Raw genomic sequence first — 11571 nt, 5'->3', positions numbered from 1 at the left:
AGGGCGCCTCGTAAATGTGACACTGAGTGCTTCAGGGGAGAAGCCTCATCCCGATGAACTGTGACCCTGGCATTTTACTACCCTTAACATAGGAATATACGGAGTAGGGATATAGGGAGTTCTATGCGGATACATTTACGCAGGTGACCACCGCAGGAGAGACATTAAAAGAGGACATTAATCAAAGCACGCGTGACAGCGGAAGTACAGTTGCCTTTTATAGTGTGCTTTGTTGTAAATCTCATTCCGAGTCAACACGTTGAACTCCTGAACCTACTGTGTAATTAGGACTGTAAAATGGCAGGGAGAAAAAGTATTAGAAGGTAATTCCTACTTGCGAGAGGGAGCATGTGTGTGTATGTGACTGTGTGTGTAGTGGAATGAAGGAGAAGAAGTAAGAGAGAGAGAGAGAGAGGTAGTGTCTGTGAGATTTATCCATATCTGCAGTGTTCCTAATACTGGCAGCACTCAGCGGTGGCCTTTAGTCAGCAGAAATGACAACCAGCTCTATCTTGCCCTGCAGACAGCAAGAGAACTGAGCACTGTCTCCCAACTCTTACGTTTGTTCTTCCCACCTTTCTTTTGTCTTTCATCCTGTTTTGTACATTAGTACAGTATTTGAGATTTTGTTTTACTTTCCAACACTTTCAGGTTCCATTACATATTCTGTTTGCCCAAGACCACTGTAACGTTTTGCAGAATGCTTTGCACTTGCCCTGATTGCAATGCGAGTTCCTACAACAATCCTTAATCTGATAAACACTTAATTGATTGAACTGGCCCATTTATTTTTAGTCCCAAACTAGAGTAGACATTCTCTTTATCCATCTATGACGTAGTCCCACAGACTTACATGGGTGCGGAAAGTGGCCGTGGTTAACTGGGTTCGAAAAAATATATACAAGCATCCTGGCATCATGCACAATATTCTGTCCGGTGTCTTGTTCCTTTGGTGGTCAACCACTAAAATACTTATTTATTTCTTCCGCTTGCAACAGTTGTTATTCTTTAGGACCGTGAACTATATTCCTTCAATCTTAAAAATAATAGTATAACAACAGTGTTAATATTTGTAGACACATTCACACGACCAAAATAAATATCAGGCATTTGTTTTAGTTCTTTATTAAAATCATCTTTTTTATTTCTTTCCTGCTTGCAGTGCAGCACAATATTGTCAAAATGGTCCCGACAGGTGGCAGAAGGCTGAATCGGAGGGGTAGCAGCACTACCACCCTAACCTGTGTGTATGTGTGTGTGCCCATGTAAATCTGACAGTGTATGCATGTTTGTGTGTTTAATGTGCCTGTGAGAGACTATGACAATAAAGTGTTGCACCACTAGCCATCATCCCGTACAGTCAATACAGCAGTATTAATACAAGGCCTTGAGACATTGTTCAGAGGTGTAACAGGCAGAAACTGTGGATGTGTTTCCACTGCAGGCTAAAACTGGTCTTACCAGGGCTCAGGGTTGAAGAATTATTCATCTTTGACCAAACTGACTTATCAATGTATCATAAGCAAGCAATGGTTGGACAGGAGGATGGATCTCTTATCTCAGGCAGTGTTTCCATGTTCCACTCAATGATGTGTGCAGGATCATTGTTGTTTATTCAGGAATAAAAGTTGCGAAACGTTTGAAGATGTGATAATAAAAAGAAAGCCCTGGTTAGGCAATTTTTGGCCTTAGTGGAAACCATACTAGCAAGCAGATTTAGCCCTACCCATATTAACTTTTAACCAGTTTTGTAAAATTAAGAAAGAAACAGTGTGTCTGTTGTGTATAATGTCATATAATCTTTTTTTTCTCTTTTGTTGACAGCACAGCAGCTTGGCAGATACAACACACTATTTACGTATATCAAAGTCCTTATGTATACTGTATAAGTTGGTCGGCAGGGGTAGCTGTGCACGTTTTTGTATAGTATTACAGCTACTAAGAGATGCAAATAAAAAGCCTGTGCTGCTCGCTACATTGTGTTTCAAAGAGGTCACCTTACTCTACTCCGCGGTAAAAACTCTAGGGTCCAATGTAAACCCAAAACAGGGTTGAGAAAGTGACTCTTACATATGTGAGAGTTGTGGTAAAAGCTGCTGTATCCATAAAAGGTTTAATTAGTTGTTAATCCGTAGCCCCCACCAAAATAAAGGCCCCTCTAGGTAGACAAAGACACGCCACCACTGCTACAGTGACACGGTCATAAGACACTCGTGCAGTCCTCCACTCTGTCACTTTGTTGAAATCTCAGCGTCAGCTACAGTAGATAGCCAATGGAGGTGAATGGTTGGTCTTAAGAGAGCAAAAACACAGTTACATACTGGTCTCTGTTTTCGCTGGGGGGTAGGGAGCTGGGAAGGAGGTGTGAGACAAGGAGAGAAAGACAAACAGACAAAAAAGACATTGATTGAGATAATACCGAAAATGTAGTAGACAAACTTAAATAACATAGCTCTTAGTGCTTTGAAATATACTATCATATGTATTTAGATATACTCTTTTTTTTTTTTTAAACAGACCAGCTTTACAATTGCAGACACACAACAACACAGTGGAAAGACATGAGAAAAAAAGAGGCAAGGGGAGAGAAGGACATAAAGGTGGCTTGTTTCTCTGAGGAAACAACCAAGCTTTGTGTTCACACCGCTAGTAGCTTATAAGTGCAATAACATGGTGGTATGTGTACATTTTATGCCTGGCACAATGGACTTCGACTAACCATACCTGCATCATTAGCTTCGTAGGTTGGACGTGCCAAACATGCTTGTTCACTGTTGCTGTAGTGTTTCAGCAAAAGGAACTGCAACACAAATCTTCTTGAAAGATTTTAACTTGATTTTAGGTCGCAGAGATTGTTTGTACTTGAGACAACAGACTGGAGTTGCTTGCGGTGTGAATGCACTGAAACATGTCACACTTACTCACTCTACTAAACACTTCTTGCTTTCATTGAAATGTGTATAAACTTGTTATTTGCTGTTTGGAATAAGCAAAGCACTGAACTGCCTCCAACTTGGCTTAATACAGTCAACCTTTGTCAAAGAAACTGATAATAAGTTCCCTGTTGTTAGTAAATATGAGAGCATGTGTGTTTTTAACGCATGATATTTATATTATTATCTCAATGGACTTGGAATGACAAAACATATCCCAAAATATCAAGATGCTAAACAACAATTTTCTCTAACACTAACCACCGCCACAAATACACATATAAATATATGATAAATATATGTATAGTTTTTTTTTTTTTTAAAGGCAAACAAAAACAAACAAGTTTATGTTTAAAAGTTAAGTTCTCATTTTGTTTCTTCAGCTGAAGTAAATTATGGCTCAGATGCAGTTCCAGGCAAACAAGAGCTGACCAAACTGGTAATGGATAGATGGACTATAACCGACTGAAAAACACACACAGTGTTGTGCCGGAAGTTCAGGCCTCTCCATTCAATAACTCCACTGATGTCCAGTGTCCTGATGCAATTTGAATGTTACTGGATATGAATAGCTACTATAGCTAAGATCTTTACATCTGAGTGTAACTGCTGGTGTCAGTTTGGTCATGGATTAAAAAGCTATAGCTCTTAGTGACACATTTACCGGATACGATAAATGATTCAGAAAAATGCACAGGAGGTGATACTGTGTCTTTCATACACCATCAGTCAAACCTCTTCAAAACCATCTGCGATAGCTACCATTCAACATAGGCACGGTCTCTTTGACATCAAAACGGCATTTGCACTACATCTGATATGGCACCAATCAAAACGCTCCCTTTTCCAATCACACTGTCTTCATAGCATGCAGCTAACCACATACATGTTGATCAAAGCACAACACTTCATACTTTACACAAAATATATGACAGGAGCAACAAGCATAAGGCTATAAGTATTTATTTCCCTGCAACAATCTTTCACCTTGTCCAACAAAGCTGTGTAGCTACACCTAGCATGTTAGACACATTCCTACTCAAATCTTGGTAGATTAATTTTCATTGGCAAATGATTTCTGTATTTCTGTACTCTTGGCACTAATTGGGATACTTGCAGGAGAAAAAAAGCAAAACAATTATTCAAACTGTAACCCATTGCAGATGTAATCCTTCATAAGCAGAGCACTTAGCATGCTAAGGTTAGCATACCGTTGCTTACGTCAGGCTACATCGACAATGAACTAAAGTAAACTATTTTTCTATCTTTTCAATTTGTCACCCACGCTAACCATCAGAAATGTTTACATTTCCATCTCCAAGTGTTTCACTTGTTGTCGCAGCACACGTGATAGTGGCTGACTTCGCATTCAGTCAAATACAGGGAGGGGAAAAGACACTGCCTCCATTGTCATAGTTAGGTAGTTGAGAGAATGTTTCATGTGCAGCTTGAGAAGAATGGCACAGTGCTTACATTGTATGAGACTTAATACATGTCTTGATATATAGAAAACAATCAATAACAACACCAACAACAACAACAACAACAACAACTACAACACAGAAGAAAACATTTCAAAGTATAACATTGTAACATGAACAGAAGGTGAATTATGTATTGCTCTAGAAAGAGAAAATATGAATTGACTTGCACTTGTCCTTGCATGTTCATGTATGCTAGTGTTTGTGTGTACTTTAAGTGTGCGAGTGTGTATTTGCATGTTCGCGGATTTAGCAGATGATGAAAAACTGCGAGATAAAAAGGAAACAGCTAACATTGTACAGATTGATGTCGAGTTCTACTTAAGTTTGGCACTCAGCTTTCATTAAGCCAGTAGAATATCAGTCACAGTTGACTTACCCTGTTGTCAAGAATACAAACACAGAAAAGCACAGACACACATAATCATCACATCAACGAGAGGAGCCAAGAGGGGAGGACAGGAGAGGACATGACAAGAGAGACGAAAAGACAGCTTTGAAAAAGGTAGTAAGGAAAGGGACGTAGAGCAGAGAAAAGAGGAAGCAAGTGAACATAAGGGGGGGAAAGGAGAATAAAGGGGAACAAGACATGGTAGAACAAAAGAGACAGGGAAGGGTGGTTATCACCCTCCTCTCCCTCCAAACTACAAGTTATTGATCAAACACAACAATGGTGCCTCAGAGGGTGTCACAGTTCTGCGGGGTGTAAACAGTTTCTTACGGAAAAAGAAAAGCAGTTGAAAGCGACTTGTTTCAGGGTCAAATGTAAGAACACAGTTCTGTGTGAAAGGCTTCCGAGAGCAGCAGGCATACAGTACTACAAAGTTCCTGAGCCCTCAGTAAGCATTAAGAATCCTCAGAATACAAACGACGCTGCTTCAACATCCAAAGACCTTCACTGTAAAGGAGTCTCTTTCAGTTGTACCACTTTTAAAGTCAGATTTGCTTTTTAGTGTAATGGGTTGATTATCCAGTTCAGGATGCAAGTTGTTGCTGTGGTTGTAGTCTTTCACATACTGAGAGGAATGAAAGGAACAAGTACACGATTTCTCCTGTTTTCCTTTGACTACCGGATAGGATTTGTTTGGCTTTCTGGTTTGTTTGTTTGTGCAGAGCTTTAGGAAAGGGCACAGTGCGTATACTGTTCTGACTTGGCCGTGCAGCCATGTTTGCTGCAGGGCAGATTCAGATCCAGATCACCTGCTTGTCCTTAGCCCTTTCAGGGCTCTTATGACTTTTGATATTCACACCTCGCTCTCCACGCTGGAGAACTGGGCTGAGCCCCTTCGCGAGCAAAGGCTCTTGGCTTTGAGGGGTAAGTGAGGAGACTGAGGAAACCTCTGAGGCGGGGGAACAGAGCGCAACCTCTGATACTGTAGTTTGGCACTTGCCGAAGCCATGGAAGAGGGTTGGGGGGCCCCTGGGGTTGATGAGACCACACAGGGAGAGGATACAGAAGAGGAAGAGGTAGGGAGAGGAGCGTGGATAGGGTGAGATGAAGACGGAGGAGCTGGAAGGGCAGGAAGTGGGGGTGGCAAGTTCGGTACGAGGTTCGGAGGTGGGGATGATTGTCGTCCTCGATCTCGATCCCTATCTGCTCTTTGTGTCCTCTGTTGGATATTGAGGTTTGACTGGCTGCCAGATTTGGATGGATTCTGTGAGCGATCAAGTTTGGTGGAAGCTGAGGAGTCATGTTTAGGCTTCAGTGGGCCACCAAAACTCTGGCGGTACAGCTCTTCCTCACTACGTGAGGTTACCCGGGCCCATTTGGAGGATTGGGAGTGCGGATGGTGTTGGGGGGAATGACAGGAGGAACAACCTGCGCGCCCTCTCCCCTTGTCCTTGGACTTGCGTTTACTCTTCTTCTCATTCTGAAGGTGGAGTTTGTCGACCGACCAGTATCGTCGGGGTGGTGGTGGGGTGAGAGGAGGCGGGGGCCAGTGTGTTCCAGACCCCCACCCTCTATCTACTCCTTCTCCTCCACCACCTCCACCAGACCCCCATCCACTTTCTGCCGTCCCCCACCTCTCTCCTCTCTCCAAGAACAGGTCATCTCTACTTGTGATGCTGCTGGCTTTTTCCCTGGAAGGGTAGGTGCTAAAAAACCAACCTCCCCCACCAATACCTCCTACCGCTCTGCCTTCATGATCCTCCCAGTACCTCTCAAACTTCCCAAACTCTCCTGAAGAACCATCATCATCGGAATATATCCCGACTACCTTATCACGTTCTCGCTCTTCATCGGACATTGTCCTTCCTCCTCCTCGCCTCTTTCCACGTTCAGCTTTCCGCCTCTCCAGCTCAGAATCTTCTTCTTCCCCCTCTACTCCAGACTCCCACTTGTGGAAAGATAACCCCTCCTTGGAAACCATCTCAGCTCTTCCACCCTGTCCCAGCAATGGCCTCCTCTCTCCTTCAATTCCTACAACATCCCTGTCTGAACTTTTACTCTTCCTCCTGTTAGAGGAGAGAGGCAACAAGGGCAGAAAGGCAGATGGAATGGTGTCAGAGGATGGGTTGACCCCTCCCCAGAATTTGACAGATGTCGAAGGTTTACTGCTCGAACTTTGATAGTGCTTGCTGTTCCTTCTCCTGTTTGGTCTTTCTTTCCCTCTGCTGTCTTCCCCATCATTCCTCTCTTTTTCTTCTCTTTCCTTCCTCTCCTCTTCGGCTGGGATGTTCCATCCATAGCTTCTTATTGAGCTTTCACTTTTTTTCCGAAAGGATTCTCGCCTCAAGGGTGGGTATGATGGGTAATCTGGTGTCCCTGATTTGAGTTCTTCCCTTTTTTCAGGATCTCCCCCCTCCTGCTCTGACCTCTTCCGCTCTCTCTTCCTTGTCTTGTCCTCTTTCTTCCTTTTCTTAGCTTTGCGACGCTTGCGCTCCCGTTCTCTCTCCCTGTCCTCCCTCTTCTTCTTTTTCCTGCCTTTCTTCCTCCTCTTTCTCTCACGCTCCCTCTCTTTGTGGTGTCTCTTTTCCTCTTTACCCATTCCTCCTTCTCCCCGGCTTGTTGTTCCTAACCTCACACGCTCTCTTTCTCCCCATGATGCCCACCACTCCTGTAATTGGGCCAGTTGGCTGCCAGTTCTCTCTCTGCTCTCTCTGCCGCTATCTCTCTGAGTGCGTGGTTTGCGGGGCGGAACTGGCGGAGGTGGAGGGCTGCACGGCAGCGAGCGTGATGACATGCGACGAGAACGAATCTTCCTCCGTGTACCGAGAAGGAGGCTGGACTCCTCTGTAAGCAGATCTGAGTCGCAATCGTCATCCACCGTAAGTTCCCTGTCGCCAGCACGATACCGAAAACTCAATGAGGAGTTGTAGGAGCTGTCACTGGAGCAGGACGAGGCAGAATTCGACCGAGACAGTGAGACAGATGATGAAGAAGAGGATGAGGATGATGTAGCGGAAGAGGAGGATGACGAGGCACTGGAGCAGGAGGAGTAGAAACGGCATGGGGAGGAGGGTGTAGTAGGAGTATGTGTTGGGGAGCAGAGAGGAACAGGCAGAGGAGGAGGTGCAGGAGGACGTCGCCCTCTCCTTCCACCTCCATCACTTGCACCATACCTCCCACCTCCTCGTCTCCCTAGAGGGAGTATATTCTCATACAGGGGACCTCCAAAGCTTTTTATCCTTGCCTGTGCTAGGCTTCCTCGTCGCCAGAAAGGAGGTCTTCGGGGGGAAGATGGGATCAGTGGAGGTGGCTGGGAGATTAAGTGCCCTGGTCCTTGCTGAGGGACTTTAGAAGGCATCCTTGGCATCCCTGAGGCTTTGGGGCCTCGAGGATTAGCTTTAGGAGTCTGCTGGGGTCCCCCTGCCTGTTTGTCAGAGTTAGCCCCTAGCCCCTCTGGATCTATCGGACCATAGTAGCGCTTATATTCATCTAGCCCTGTGTCACCTCCTCCCCCTGCTCCCCCAGCTCCACTTGCAACTCCGCCTAACGGGTTCCAGTGCTGTCCAAGGTTTGCCTGATACTGCGGCACCTGCAGTTCAGTGATCCCTCCTGCTATTCCCCCAATACCAACTCCTCCACTACTGCTAACACTCATGACTTTCTCTGGCTTTGGCCTGTTCCAACGATCAACCACCGCTAGTCTGCGGTCATGGCGAGGCAAGAAGGTGGAGCAGGGCATGGGGCCTTCCAGCAAGGGGCTATTTGAGGGTCCCATAGCCATGGCTGAATGTCCTGTAGTTTGCGGTGATCCGGGGAGCATGGTCGTATAGGTCGGCCCCTGTTGCTGGTGGTGCTTCTGTTGCTGTTGCTGCTGCACCATGGCAATGGCAGTCGTGTTATTTATTGTGGCTGTTACAAGGTGTTGTTGGGCAGCAGTAGACATGGTGGTCATGGTGTGGTATTGAGGCAAAGAGCCACCTCCAGGTGCTGTCTCATCCTCAAACTGGCAACAACTGTACATCCCCTGGGTGGAGAGATGAAAGAGAGATCACAATTACACCATAAGTCTGCCAAGAATGATAAGGAAGATTGGAGTGAGTGTATGTGTTTGTGAGACAGATAGACACAGAATGAAAGGGCCTGTTATTCCTAATTCTAACTATACACAAACCAAATGAAAGGTATCCTCAGCCTTTACCAGTTGTGTTAAATATATCCAGATCTTTAGATGCACTTAACAAATAACTTGTACTGTTTGTATGTCTCATTTATTATGGAAGTTAACAATAGCCAGTAGCTGTTAAACACAGGATAATGGCAATATTTGGAGTCATTATATAAGGATGTGATGTCTGATTAAAAACATGGATAAAGCCTCCAGATAAAGAATATCTGTTAAATTGCTATAATTACCTCACCAAGGATCCCTTAAAACCAGTGACGTGTCCACATCCAGATAGGTTTGACTTGTCAGGGCTACAACTTATATATTTTTGTTTATTTCTCTCCACCCTAATTTATTTTATATCTATTCAGTTAATTCCATAACTGACTGTGTTACTTTGTCTGCAAAACATATTTCATAAAAGCAGACAGCAGTTTTAAAATAAGAAATACTCTTTATTCTGTCTAACAGCATTCTGGGAAATTGCTCATGGTAGTTTCCCTCTACTTCTGGGGGGTTTCTCAATGTCGAGTACGCTTGCTTGGTAGCACATGTCTTCCGAGCGTCTTGCTTCAGAAGCGAGGCAAGAATACTTCCTGGCATTCGGAAAACGAAGAGTGGAACAGGCGAGCAAGTGTGCAGGTGTGCAGGTGTGCGTCATATGCACTTAGTTTACCCAGCTTCTTTGTTTGTCAATTTTCAAACTATCAAACAAAACAAAGGTTTTAGCAAACAAAAATTCAAAGTGTTTTTCAAAAAGTATTGTGAAAAGTAATTGTAGAGGGAGGCATGTCAAGGAGTTGTTACAGGTTCTTGAGAGGAGTCAAAACTATTGGGAAGAAAATTGCGTTTCTGTTGCTTACTTAACTTAAAACTTAATATTTCTTCCAACTGCGTAAATTAAGATTAAATTGTTTATTTTTCATTAAACTTAACTAAGGTAGAATTGTCCCTAGTGACATAACGTTAATGAGTAAGTGGCAACTAAAAAGAGCATCTAGTTTTGATGTGTCTCTGTGCTGTTGTTTGTTGGCACTTTAATTTAAATAAGATCGTTCCTACTTGCTCATAATGAACTCTAAACATGCGTGGCTAGAACCAGTCTTTCCTTTTTCATCTCAACAGCAACATCGAACAATGTTTGATATGAATAAAACATCAAATGAGAGAGGCAGAGTGTAAATGACCCGCTCCTCATGATATCTCTTGAGAATTTAAACCCCAAGCCGAATCAATCTATTATACAATCGTGTCAGATGAGCAACGCTACCTCAACTGTGCCCACACTCCCTTGCCTTTGAATATTTACACCTCAGATGAAACTCAATTAGCAGTCCTGTAGAGAGCCATGTAAATCATAAACACTCATTTATTCTTCATACAGAAAGATGATTCATAATATCTATCGATATCTGTAACATCTTAATGACAAAATGTGTGGGGCCTGGTGTAAATCTCTATTCCCCCCGCCGGGACACAGATCTGATGGAGGGACTGTAATAATGGCCCTTCCGGACACATGAATCAGCAGTCCCAGCAGCAGAAGTGCTATCACAGTACCCAGAGCACGGGGCGCAGCGCACTGTGAAATTGAAACGTGGGTGAGTCACTGCTTGGGTTAAAGCCGGTGACAGAGGCCAGCTGCAGAGGCATTAAAGCAAGCACAGCATATTTCTTGGGAGAAAGAAGTTATTGGGATTGCCCTTTGCATTTAATTTATGTTTTTAGTCTTAGCATGAGGAATGCTACAGATCAAAGATTGCTCATGCGAGAATATATGCCAGTCTGCTCTGAATGAATGAGTTATAGGGTCTATAAGGAAGCCCATCAGGGAAAATCGAGACTACAGGGGGACATAGTGGATTTCACCCACATCCGTCCATCAATAAAGCACTGCAGTGTTATTGGTAAATGGCACTTACAATATCTCAGTAAATGCACAAGACCTATTGGTCTTCAATAGGACCCATGTCTGACTGAATCCGCCGGTATTCAGGCTTTGAGTATGTATTCATGTCCATGTTTGTATGAGAATCAAAATATTGATCTAGCTGATGTACTGTGAAGCCTAGTTCGAACTGCATTCCATTTCGTTTTTTGCTGGTAGAATTATAGATTTAGAGTACTTCTCTTATTTTCTATGCTTTGAACTTATTCGATTTCTTCTTCCTGCTCTTTATAGTGCAAATAAGAAACACTTCCACTGTATATAAATTAGCAACTTTCTCTGCTTTTAAAGCAAGAGGGGGTAGTGAATCACATTTGAATGGTGTCATTCTAACGTAAGTGTATCCCCCCCCACAACCAGCAACAATATATGGTCGATGTTTCTATGCAGCCTGTTTTCCACTTCAACAGTCCCCACCACCACACATCCGTCCTCCTTCTCCTCCTCTCTGTCCCTGTCATTCCTTCTGGCATCTCATCAGCACCTGCTATATTTCGCTACCCCAGCCATTCAAACCAACAGCTGTCTTCTTGGCTGGCTGTCTTCTATTTTATTATCAACAAAGGAGTAAACTCATGCATTTCAGGCAGGGGTGAGTGTGTGGGAGAGAAACTCCCTCTGGAGGGAACTTTGGGATTTTAGACTTTGCAGAC

At 43.8% G+C, this 11571-nt stretch overlaps 1 pseudogene; it reads right to left on the bottom strand.

The window, feature by feature from the left end:
• Positions 1-1159: 1159 nt before the first annotated feature.
• The window catches only part of LOC117455484 (glutamate receptor ionotropic, NMDA 2D-like), a 233194-nt pseudogene continuing 222782 nt past the window's right edge, over positions 1160-11571 (bottom strand).

The sequence above is a fragment of the Pseudochaenichthys georgianus genome, chromosome 11, assembly GCF_902827115.2.
Source record: "Pseudochaenichthys georgianus chromosome 11, fPseGeo1.2, whole genome shotgun sequence".
NCBI classification, from domain to species: Eukaryota; Metazoa; Chordata; class Actinopteri; order Perciformes; family Channichthyidae; genus Pseudochaenichthys; species Pseudochaenichthys georgianus.
The sequence above is the reverse complement of the archived record's forward strand: the minus strand, read 5'-3'. Positions and strand labels throughout refer to the sequence as shown.